Genomic DNA, 13,262 nt, shown 5'->3' on the forward strand with positions numbered 1-13,262 from the left:
AGACCCCGCTTGTAGCCCGCATCTTGTCTCGTAACATTTAAAAATTGTTATGCCCCACCCCCATAGTAACATGATGAGGGGTCTTCCAGTTTGTAAATGGTTTGTGGTGTAGGACTTTTGGGGTTGATTGGCAGGTGTTTTGAGAGGGGGTTAGTGTTTTCTGGTTTCATGGGATCAGAGATTGTTGTGGGAAGGGTTGTGGAAGGAGGATGTTAAAATTTCTGTTTGGTCTGCTCAGATCTCGTTCTCTTAGCTTTAATTGATTTTTTTTTGGATGGTAGGGGAATATCTGAGTGTGTTGAGGGACCTTGGTCCTTCGCGGCTTGAGGGATTTATCCCTTTGTGAATGTGTAATCACCACCGAATCTCTTTAGAGTCCTTGTATTTTTGTTATATGTTTAGAGTTGGTTAGCCATTAGGTAGAGGTTGAGTTTATCTAGAATACTAGTTTGTTTTATCTAGATTCGTATAGAAGAGTTTGTTATTAGGAGAAACTTAGAGTTTGATTTTATCTAAACTTGGTTGAAGTTATCCAACCGAGCTGGCAGACTTGATGTATATAATAAAGTACTTGTGAATAAAATTTTTAGAGTGCTTCTTTAACGTTTAAATTTTTTGTTGGATCTGATGTTTCTCTTTTGCAAATAATTTCCCTCTTCTAGGTTCACATTTGGTATCAGAGCGAGGTGTTCGGTCTGAATACTGGTTTGTTCTTGGATTTGCTTCGAGGGGATATCGAGGCGGAAATACGGATTTGTTCTTTGGTTGCTTCGAGGTGATATCGAGGTCGAAGAAGAGATGGCGGACAGTGTTGGTATGTTGCCGGGAATTGAAAATCTCAACAATACCAATTACATCTATTAGAAGCTGTGCCATATCTTCGAGGCCAAGATCTATGAGAGAGAGTGAATGACAATGACACCGAGGCACCAGAAGAGGAAGTGGATATGCTACGGAAGTGGAAGTCCGTGCCGAAAAAACATTGTACGTATTGAAGGCGTCAATACAGAAGGAGTTGACCGAGCAGATTAGAGATGCGAAAACTCTGAAAGAAGCGTGGGAGGAATTCTCATCTCTCTTTTCACGGGCGAACGATGCAGGGTTGCAGTTCTTGGAGAATGAGATCGGTTCATTAACACAAGGTAATTTATCAATCTTTGATTATTTTATGAAAGCTAAAAACTTATGTAATGAGATATCTCAATTAGATGAGAAGTCTAAGATTAGTGAAAGCCGGATGCGGAGAATGATGATCTGTGGCCTGAGGCCCGAGTTTAGTGGATTTATCACCGTTATACGTGGTTGGCCAACGCAACCATCTCTCCTGGAGCTGAAGAATCTCTTCATTAACCAAGAGAAAGTAAGGAAGTGCTTGCGTTGAATAGCAAGCGAAAGTGACAGAAAAATAAGAAGCCGAAGGATGGCTATAGGAAAGGTTCCCCAGAAAAAACCTGTCAGATGCTATTACGGTACCTCAAAAGCTCTAAAAGCCAATTAATTAAGAAAAGACAAGCTAAATTTGTGCAATTATTAAAACATGGGAGTTGCTAAGGCATTTCGCATAGCGTCTGTTGCATGAGAGCAGCCACATAGTCCCAGATTTTGCCTCATTCATTTAATTCATATGAGGTGGGTGCTCTCTCATGCGATAGACACTCCACGAAATGCCCTTTGTGATGGAAGCTAGCAAATCCCTTAAAATATGGTAGTGTCAATATCAATAGCCAAGTCCTCCAAAACTACCATGTTGTTGGTCCACACTGCTTACGTAAGTTATCCTCGTAAAAAATTAATAGATTACTCGGACAAATAATCCTTAAGTAGAGTCCAAACCACCCTAAAAAAATTCAGAAGGCCGTCTTGAATACCCCTCCCCCCCTCCCTCCCCCCCCCCTCCCCTCCCCTCCCAAAAAATAAAATAAAAAATAAACCAAGTGCATGGCCGCCACCACTTAGGATAACACTGCACATATGGCCGTCTGCATAAGCATTACTCATATCATTTTTCTTGTTTTTGTTCTGTTTTTCTCATGTTAAACCACTGTCTTCCATTGCACAAAGCCTTCAATCACAATTTAATCGCATTTAAATTGCTTTAAACACTTTCTAATCATTGTTATTATTCTCCAAACCACTATTTTTGTAAGATAAACCACTATTTCACTACGATAAATCACTATTGAACGGCCACTAAATGAGTGTTTATAAGTGGTTTATATAGCTTCTGCGGTTTATGTAACCTAAACCACTACTGACGATTATAAACCACTAAATGAGTAGTTGTTTATAGTCCTGAGTAGTGGTTAAGAATCCTCAGTAGTGGTTTATAATCGTCGATAGTGGTTTATAATCGTCCATAGTGGTTTATTTAGGCTTAGCAGTGGTTTAGAGTGTTTATTAGTTGTTTATATAGGTTAACAGTGGTTTCGAGTGTTAGAAGCGCTTTACACCGGGTAAGCAGTGGTTTATATAGGGTAAGAAGTAGTTATAGTATTTATAAGTAGTTTATATCGGGTAAGCAGTGGTTTAGAGTGTTTATAAGTGATTTATATAGGGTAAATAGTGGTTTAGAGTGTTTATAAGTGATTTATATAAGCCTAGCAGTGGTTTAGAGTGTTTATAAGTGGTTTATACAGGGTAAACAGTGGTTTAGAGTGTTTATAAGTGTTTAATATAGGGTAAACAGTGGTTTAGAGTGTTTAGAAGTGGTTTAGATAAGCTAGTAGTGGTTTAGAGTGTTTATAAGTGATTTATATAGGGTAAGCAGTTGTTTAGAGTATTTATAAGTATTTAATATAAGATAAGCAGTGGTTTAAAGTGATTATAAGTGGTTTATATATGCTTAACAGTGGTTTAAAGTGTTTATAAGTTGTTTATACATGCTAAGCAGTGGTTTAAATAGGTAAGCAGTGGTTTATATAGGGTAAGCAGTTGTTTAGATTATTTACAAGTGGTTTATATATGGTAAACAGTGGTTTAGTATGTTTATAAGTGATTTATATAGGGTAAACAATGGTTTAAAGTGTTTATAAGTGGTTTATATAAGCCTAACAGTGGTTTAGAGTGTTTATAAGTGATTTATATAAGCCTAGCAGTGGTTTAGAGTTTTTATAAGTGTTTTATATAGGTAAGCAGTGGTTTAGAGTGTTTATAAGTGTTTAATATAGTGTAACCAGTGGCTTAGAGTGTTTATAAGTGTTTAATATAGTTTTTAAAATGAACGCAACACCATAGAATGATCCAAACCATCCATTTGATGGGCCACAAAGGTTGCATATATATCTCCAAATATCATTTCCATAGGCTGATCGTAGCCCTTCAATCTAAATAGCAACTACATATTATGCAACTCCCCTCTCTCTCTCTCCATCCAGTTTTTTCAAAATGAACTATGGCCCACACCATAAGATGATCCAAGCCGTCCATTTGATAGGCCACATCTTAAATAGGTTGTGTCCCAAAAAGCCAATACCATATGATGATCCTAACCCTCTGATATAAAGAGAAACTGTTTATTATGGAAACCTCTATAGATTGGAGGGTTGCGATCATCCTAGGCAAATGATATTTTGGGGCACTACCTATTTACATTGTGGCCCATCAAATGGATTGTAATAGTCGCACATAGGAAGCAGAGAGAGAAAGTTCCTGGGTTATATGTGTAGACCCCCATTTCTTGTGTAGACGTGTTTTCTGCTGAAAAACAAAACCGATGTGGGATCTCATATGGATGGTTTGAATCATCCTATGGTCTAGACCATACACTTCATTTTCAAAAATATGGGTGGGGCCTACAATTGGACCTTAATGTTACTGTACGAACCACACTATAGAATGATCCAAACCATGGACGGGTTGGATCATCCTATGGTGTGGACTATACACTTCATTTTGAAAAATATGGGTGGGGCCTACGATTGGGCCTCAAAGTTACTATACGACCAACTCCATAGGATGATCCAAACCATCCATTTGATGGGCCACAGTGTAAATAGGTTGTGCCCCAAAAATCATTTCCATAGGATGATCGCAACCCTCCAATCTATAGAGGTTGCATAATATGTAGTTTCTATATAGATCAAAGGGCTAGGATCAGCCTATGAAAATTATATCTTGGGACACAACCTATATACGTTGTAGGCCATCAAATGGACGGTTTGGATCGTCCTATGGTGTGGCGTTCATTTTGAAAAGTATGGCAACGTTTTCAGTTTCCTGTTGGGCCCACCAACTGTTCTCGTTGGTGAGAGAGAGAGAGAGAGAGAGAGAGGTTGGGAAATGCGCCATATATGTTAAGTCTAACGTTTAGATGTTTGAGTTTTCAAATTGAGGACGTTTTCGTCCGAAACCCACCCAAACCTGTCAGCATCACTTTAAATTGGTAATTTGGAAAACACCCCCTTGCCACGCCATAGTCAGTACAAAGCCTTTTTTTTTAGTCATTTAAGTTCACAAAGGCACGCTTTTTCTTCCTTGGGTCACCCAATTGTAGTCTAAATGTGTAGTCATGATTCTCATGAATACAATAAAGTGGGGCTTACTCAGGGAAGAAAAGGGAGACAAAAAATATGACGTCAAGATTAATTAGGGGTGCAACTTGGGCGGGCTCAACCGAAACCCGACAGGTTCAACTCGGGAAAAAGTCGGGTTGGGTTGAGTTTGCGTAGGGTTCGGGTTGGGTTTTCTCAACCCGGGTTGAGTTCGGGTCAGGTTCGGGTTGAGGGCTTGGGCAACCCGACCCGACCCGAGTGAACCCTACTTTTTTAATAATTTTTTTAATTTTTTAAGCTAAAAATCTCGGGTTCAAGTCGGGTTGGGGTCAGGTTCAGATTGACAAAAAGGATTCCTCGGGTCGGGTCGGGTTGAACCTTGTCGGGTTGGAACTTGGGTCGGGTCAGGTTCGGGTTGACCAAATGGTTGCTCGGGCGGGTTGGCCTCAACCTGACCCAACCCTACCCGAGTTGCACCCCTAGTCAAGAACCCAATATAAAGGGAAATGATATCAACACAACCATGATTTTTTCTTAATTGTACTAACTCATCTTCTCTTTTATTATTTAAAGAGCTGTCAAAGGTTCCCAATTAATTAAGAAAAGTTAAGCTAAATTTGTGCAATTATTAAAACATGAGAGTTGCATAAGAGAGCAGCAAAATAGTCCCAGATTTTGTCTCATTCATTCAACAGACGCTCCGCGAAGCCATGGACGCTAGCAAATCGTTTAAAACATGGTAGCGTCAATATCAGTAGCCACACCGTCCAAAACTACCGCTTTGTTGGTCCTCACACTGCTTATGTTATCCTCCAAACAAAGGAATAGATTACTCGGACAAAAAATCCGTAGTCCAAACTCGAAGGGGACCCTCAAAAACGTTCAAAACGCCATATTGAATAGTCTCCCCCACTAAAAACACGTTCAAAACGCCTTCTTGAATAGTCTCCCCCACTAAAAACACGTTCAAAACACGCCATCTTGAATAGTCTACCCCACTAAAAACACGTTCAAAACGCCATCTTGAATAGTCTCCCCCACTAAAAACTAAAAACACGTGCATGGCCGCTTAGGATAACACTGCACATATGTCCCTCCGTGTTAGCACTACTCAGATACACTCAGTCCCCTACTCTTAAATACCACTCTCTCCAACATAAGAAAGACAGAAAGAGACAGTAGTGGAGGAAGCAAAAGGCAAAGCAAAAATCAACCACCAAAAGGCTCAAAAGATCATAAGCTTCACAAACACAAGGAGAGACATCTAGCTCTCCCTTTCCCATCTCTGGTGAATGCTAGGCGGCCATCATGGTATTTTCTTTAACTCATGTCATCTCCGGCAGCGAAAATGGCCAAAGTGCCCCATTCGAATTCCAATCGCCTCCTATTGACATTCCAACGAGCTCTACAACAGAACAGACTAGTCTTTTGTTCTTGTCTCTTCGTCCTTCGTTCTTGTCTTTTGGGTTGCCACCTAAAATATTGTGAATGGCCCCTTGATTTTGGAAAACTAAAGTTCTCAATTTCTTTTAAACTAAAACCTCCTTCCCTCTCTAACATCAAAACACTAGAGAGTTTACCAAGTTTCTGAATCTCTTATTCCCCCACCCATTTCGTTTTAGATGGATATAATTTAGTTGAAGGATTTGAATTTTGAAAGATATGCTAATTGGAGGAAATTCACTTAGCCGACCCCAACTAGTTTGGGACAAAGGCTTTGTTGATGTTTGTGATGTATGCTAATTGGAGGAAACTTCTCAAAAGCTTAAATCCTTACTACTTATCTCCAAAAACACAAAATAGTCAAAAGCCCTTTTTGATAACGACACCCCTTACAAGTTTTATAAACTTAAGCTCGGTTTGAAAATCCCACTCCATAGTAGGGGTGCAACTTGGTTCGGGTTCAACCCGATTTTGGCTCAAGTTGGGTTGGCATTTTCTCGGGTTGCGTTGGGAAAAACCAACCCTATTTAAATTTAGGTTGGGTTAGGGTTGAGGCCTTGGCAACCCGACCTTTGTCTTCTAATTTTATCATGATTTTCTACGGATTATGTTTTCTTTCTTGTATTTTTCTGTTAGGCCTTACATGAAACCGATCCCAACCCGACTCAACCCGACCCGATTTGGAGGCAGGTTGGATTAGGGTTCACCATCCTCAACCCGAGGCTCGGGTCGGGTCGGGTTGGGGTTGAGGGAATGCTATCTCAGGTTGGGTTAGGGTTGGCCTCAACCCGACCCAACCTGACACAAGTTGCACCCCTACTCCATAGTCCATACAGGGTTTTAAATTTATTACCAATTTTTTTTTATACGGACACCCATCTAGAAAAAAATAACTTCCCAATAGTAGGACCGGGTATTACAGCCCATGCTGGTAGACCTGGCAAATGTGACCCGTGCTTGCGGGTCGACCCAACCCACCCGCAAATTTGCGGGTACGGGTGGGGTTTTTAGTGACCTACCAAAACCGATCCGCAGGTGACCCAACCCGCAAAAACACGGGTCGGGTCGGGTCAACACGCGAGCATCCCGCGGGTTTTTTGATTTTTTTAACGTTTTTATTTTAAAAGAGAAAATGCGTGTAAGCATGCCTTTTTTCATGTTTGAACTCATTTGACAAGTCAAATAAAGAATGCCCTTATTTCCTTCATATTTAAAACATCTGCCTCATTTAAGTATGAGAATATCCTTGAATACCTCTATATTTAGAAATGCATGCCATTGAGCCCTAAAACGAGCTCTTCTTCTTTCCATTTGTCTTTTTTCCCCAAAAACTCCAAGAACCCATTTTTCCCTCAAATTCCTTCCGCAAATGGCCGAATCTCACCAAAGACGCCAAATCCCTTGTCACCCCTCAAGAAATATCATATTTACAACCTGATTTTCCATAAAAGAAAACCGAAAATCCCCTTTGATTGATACGCCCTGACGTCTTTTTTTTCCTTCTCTATAAAAACCGACCTAAGCAATCCTCTAGGGACATCAAATGGACGGTTTGGATCATCCTATGGTGTAGTATGTACCGTCCCTTTTGAAAATTAGGGGGTGAATTCATACATAGAAAACACTGTTTTAGAAAAAATTGAGGGTCAACCCACGGGTCGGGTCGACCCGCCCGCACTGGGTACGGGTCACCGGTAGGAATGTGGGTCAACCCGACCCGACCCACCCGTTTGACAGGTCTACATGTTGGGCTACTTTATTCTCACATCTTTCATTTTCTAAGTGGTTATCATCAACCTTCCCACGAGTGGCACCCGTAGTGCCACATCCTTGAATCAATCCGACCAGATGGTATTTTGATAATTCGGTCCCACTCCACCGATTGACTTTAAAAATAAGCATGCTTTGATGGGAAAATCTTCAATAGCTGCCCATCCTCCTAGGCTTCAGTTTGTCCATGTTGCTCTTCACGTCCATCAAATGCCAGCATGGCAGATAGTTTCGTGGACCAAGTCCAAATGAACTGATAGTCAACAACTCGGTCTTTCTATGACCGCGCGCCTAAACCCAAAATTGACTGTAAAGGCTACAAGAGGAAATCAAGAAGGGGTTGTGGAAAGATTTGCAAGGAGAACAGACTAGTCTTTCGTTCTTTTCACTTCCTCCTCCGTTCTTGTTTTTTGGGTTACCACCTAAAATATTGTGAATGGCCCCATATCTTGGAAAACTAAAGTCGTCAATTTCTTTACAACTAAAACCTCCTTCCTTTGTCACATCAAAACACAAGAGTTTACCAAGTTTACTAATCTCATATCCCCCCCCTCCCCCCCCAAAATTCATTTTAGATGGATATAATTTAGTTGAAGGATTTAAAAGATATTCTAATTGGAGGAAACTTCTCAAAAGCTTAAATCCTTGCTACTTATCTCCAAAAGCCCAAAGTAATCTAAAGTCCTTTTTTATAATGACACCCCATACAAGTTTTATAAACTTAAGCTCAGTTTGATAATGGCACTCTATACACGGTTTTTAAATTTTATACCCATTTTTTTTATAAGGACACCCATTTAGTAAAAAAAAAATATAATTCCTAGTGGTGGGGCTGGGTATTACAACTGTAGACACCCCATTTTGACCGGGCCCTAAAGTCCCTAAAATAAAGTCGAGGTCTCGGAGTTGAAAAAATTCCTGAAGAATGGACCCAAAATGAGAAGAAGGCTTGAGTTTCTGAGCATCTTATTGCGTGCATTCGTTGGTACAAATTCCCCAGGAGATTGTTAGTGTTCTCAGGGATACTCCTGCAAAATTTCATTGCAATCGGACGGAAAATGTAAAATAAGACAAGCGGAGTTTGTGCAGTAATCAAAGCTGGGTTGTGTTAGGATATGAATTATCAAAGCTTGGTTGTGTAGATATCACCCTCCTTTTTCTATAAAAGACAATACTCAAAAAGAGGGGATTTGCCATTTGTTACAAGGGTAATTTGGTAATTCTGTTATTGCTTCTGTTGTGAGCAATCTCTAAGAATATTTGGATCAAATTAGAAGGCTAGGATTGTGTAGCAGGAAAGGAATCTTCCTTTTTATTTCTCCCTTTTGTTTCCCGAGCCACCCCCTGCTAGTATGAAAAACATAATGATAAATGCATAGGAAGGGGCTGTTCAAGTAAAGAAGAGTGGGGGGGGGGGGGGGGGGGAATTCATCATTTCCCGTTAAATAGACCATCAGGCTGGGGCAAAGAAAAAAAGAAAAAAAGAGGAAGAGGCGGTTTTCTTCTTCATTGTTTTAGCTCCCCAGCAGAGAGAAAAGGAGAGAGGCCGGTCGTCTTCTCCGGCCATCTCTTTTGGCTGTCGGCAAGTGTCCCCTACCAGCTTTTCCTCCATTCATCTCCATCATTTTCTACAACATCGAACCCTCCTTCCATCTTCATCCTTTTCTTCCACCCTCCACCACCAAATCTCAGCCACCGAGGGGGAGTAGAAATTGCAGAGGAGAGGGTAAACCAACTCAGCCCAACCATCTTCCACCTCTACCCAAATCAGCCCCCATTAAACCCATTTTCGATTTGAAAAACCGCAGAGGGCGATTTGCAGAGGGAGGAGCTCTCATCTCCGCTGACCTTCGCCGCTACCACCTTCGGTCTTCGTATTCTCCGGTGAGAAACCCCAAATCTGGCCACCTTCGAACCACCATCTCCTTCCCATCTACCCTAATGAGCTCCCTCTCAAACCCCTTTTTCTACTGATCCGTAAGACCCTAAATCTAAACCCCAACCTTCATTCCATTTAAACCCACTCCATCTCCTCTTTCAATCTCACACCATTGCGTGATCCCATCCCCTCATTATCACCATCACTACCCCTGTTTTCCTCACCTTCTCCTATTCACCATTTCTGCTACCTAAAACCCTCGTCAAACCCTCTTCCATTTGATTTCTTTCTTCTTTTTTTTTTTTGCAAAATCAGAGATAGAAAGAGGAAGAAAGAGAGGTTCAGGTTCCTCTTCCAGAAGCCTTGCCAGTGCCGATCATCTTCTCACGGCATCGCTTGCACCATCCGAGGTTCCTCTGCTTAGTTTTTCTGCCCAAATTCAGGTAATCTTTCATTTCATTACAAATTTGGTATTGGCGCTACATGGGTTGTTGCAAATATGACATTGGAACTATCTTGAATTGGATATTTTGCTAATTGTGTTGATCCCATACCAGATTTAATCTTCGCATTACTATGAATGGGTTGCTGCACTGAATCTGCTATTGGTATTACCATGAATCTGGGCACTGTACCTGATGTGTTTGTCTTATGTTGGATATGATATTAGCACTACTCATATTCTGATGATAGTATTAAAGTTGTTTCTCGTACGTTGTTTTGATATCAACCCAGTTATGCCTTGATGGTTATACAAAATAATCTTGATGGTTTCCATTTGATAAAATTGTTTTGGATAAGCTCGATGGCTCTTTGTATCTTCCATATTGTTCAAATTAATAAAGTTTTCATTGGAACTTTCGTAATCTTAGGAAGCCATCTCGGCAATAAGAGATAAGATGAGTTAGTGTAATTTTTGAAACCATGGTTGTTGTGATGTTGTTTTCATTAGGCAAGAGATATTTTGCATTACTGGTTTTGGGTAATGATATTTTGCATATTATTGAAGAGGCATTGCCTAATTTTAATAACTGTACAGAACTAAATTGTTTCTCTCTCATGGACTAAGACGGTTGAGGCTGTTGTTTAATACAATCGTCAGAACTGATTGATGAGTTCATTAGCTTCTTCATAGGTGGAAGCTGATGCTTTGTATTTCCAAAAGTTGTTTAGACCCACCTTACCCTTTTGTATTTTGGATACTCCCTGTCAACTTTTGGAAACTACGATAACTTTGTTGGCATTCATTTAGTGGATGATAGGAATAGCAATTCCAATTATGGTAATATGGTGTTGGTTTAAAACACAAAAGTGATGTCATCACAATCATACTTTGGCAAAGTCATTGATTGTTTGGTCTGCTGTTGTTTTCAAAGCCGTCAAAAAGCCAGAATAAACTGGCTTAACTCTGAAGACTGTAACTCAGCCTTCTTCCACTCTGCTATGAAAACCCGAAGAAATCTTAACTGCATAATGGGCCTCACTCTCCCTGATGGAAATTTAACATCAAACCCTGACCGGATCTCTGAAACTCTTGTGTCCTATTATCAACATTTGCTAAACTCTCAGAATACTAATTCTCATCCCATAAACATCCTTGATCCTATTCGCAAGCTGAGCCCTGAACAAGCATCCCTCCTATCCAGAAAAATCTCTAAAGATGAAATTGAATATGTTGTGAAATCTAGTGATGGGGACAAAGCCCCTGGTCCTGATGGTTTCAACGGGAAGTTTTTCCAGAGCTTTTGGTATCTTATTGGTGAAGACTTCATTAGAGCTATCCAGTACTTCTTTAACACCAGTAACCTCCTCTCTGAAGTTAATGCTACATTCATATCCCTTATTCCTAAAACCATCAATGCTTCCTCTCTTGAAAGCTTCAGACCCATATCCTTGTGTAATTTTCTTTATAAAACCACAACAAAGGTCCTTGCTAACCGCCTTCGAAATGTTATGAATTACCTCATCAGCCCCAACCAATCTGCATTCATAAAGGGTAGGCTTATCCAAGACAACATCCTTCTAGCCCAAGATCTTGTCCACAAGTTTCATCACAAGTCCCTCGTCCTCTTCATGGAAAAGCTTGGTTTCAATGAGATTTGGTGTAGATGGATAAGGCAATGCATCCAAACTGCTTACTTCTCTGTTTTGATAAATGGCTCTCCCCATGGATTCTTTCCTTCCTCTAAAGGCCTAAGGCAAGGAGACCCTCTTTTCCCTTGCTGTTTTGCATTTGTATGGAAATGTTTTCTCTCATCTTTGATTCTGCTCTTCTCTCTGGAAAATTCTCAACCCCATTCTCTCGGGGAACCGTCTCTATCTCCCACATTTTATTTGCAGATGATGTTCCGGTGTTTGCTGATGCTAATCTTGAGAACTCTAGAGGCATAAAAGAGTACATCAATATGTTTAACTCCTGCTCTGGTCTGAGTGTTAATGTCAACAAAAGTGAAATTTACTTCACAGCTGGAGATTTACGCTTCAAAAATCAAATAGTCTCAACCCTGGGTTACCCGGAGGGAAAACTTCCTATCAAATACCTTGGGCTCTCCTTAATCACTACAAGGTTCTCCACTGCTGACTGCCAGCCTCTCCTTGGAAAAATTCAAAAGAAAATTGCTATGTGGTCTAACAAGCTCTTATCAAGATCTGGTAGAATCGAGCTCACAAATTCTGTCCTTAATGCTTTCCAACTCTAGTGGTCTGCCTCCTTTCACATCCCCTCTGAAGTGCTTAATCGAATCGAAAGGATTCTCAGAAATTACATTTGGGCTGGGAATAGTCAACAGAGATCCTACCACAATGTGGGATGGGATGTAATGTGCATGCCTAAAGCTGAAGGAGGAATGGGCCTCCGAAAACTGCAAGATATCAACCTGGCCTGCAAGTTCAAGCAACTGTGGAACCTTATCAAAGGCAACAACACTCTCTGGTCCCGCTGGTTCAATGAAAAATATGTTAGAAATTGAAATTTCTGGACCATCAAAGCCCCTTCGATCATGTCTTGGGGAGCCAGAACTGCTTTCAAGCACAGAGACATGGCCAAAAACAGTATCTGCTACATTGTTGATGATGGTAAGGGAATTGACTTCTAGACTCAGCCTTGGCACCCAGATGGACCAATACTTCAACAATACCTGAAGGCCATACCTTGAGAGCTACCCCTACCAATATTAGTGTTGATCAGATATTCTCTAATTGCTCATGGGATCAAACTCTCATCCAAAGTCTCCCAGGTATTCACAGTATTCTTAAAAAATCCATTCTTATTCCAGGTTCAGGCAATAAAGCGGTTTGGAAACCCACCTCGAATGGCAAATTTACTTTGAAAAGCGCCTGGAATCTCCTTCGCTCCAAATCCCAAAGGGTCCAATGGTTCTCATCCATCTGGTTCATCCCCAAACATAGTTTCATAGGTTGGCTTGCTATCCAAAATAAGCTTACTTCTCGAGACATATTGGTTTTTCTTGGCCCAAACAGAGAGACAAGATGTGTTCTCTGCAATTCCAAGAGTGAAAGCACTGATCACCTGTTCTTCCGATGCTCATTCTCAGCTTGGATATGGAGATCCGTGCTTTGGAGATTCTCTATTCGTCGAAAACCCTTCAAATCCCTGAAAGATGAAGAGGACTGGATAAGGAATAACTTCAAAGGTAAGCTGCAAGCTACCACTACTCTCA

The sequence above is a fragment of the Tasmannia lanceolata genome, unplaced genomic scaffold, assembly GCF_043159265.1.
Source record: "Tasmannia lanceolata isolate RefF3 unplaced genomic scaffold, GAP_Taslan_0.1 ptg000013l, whole genome shotgun sequence".
NCBI lineage: Eukaryota > Viridiplantae > Streptophyta > Magnoliopsida > Canellales > Winteraceae > Tasmannia > Tasmannia lanceolata.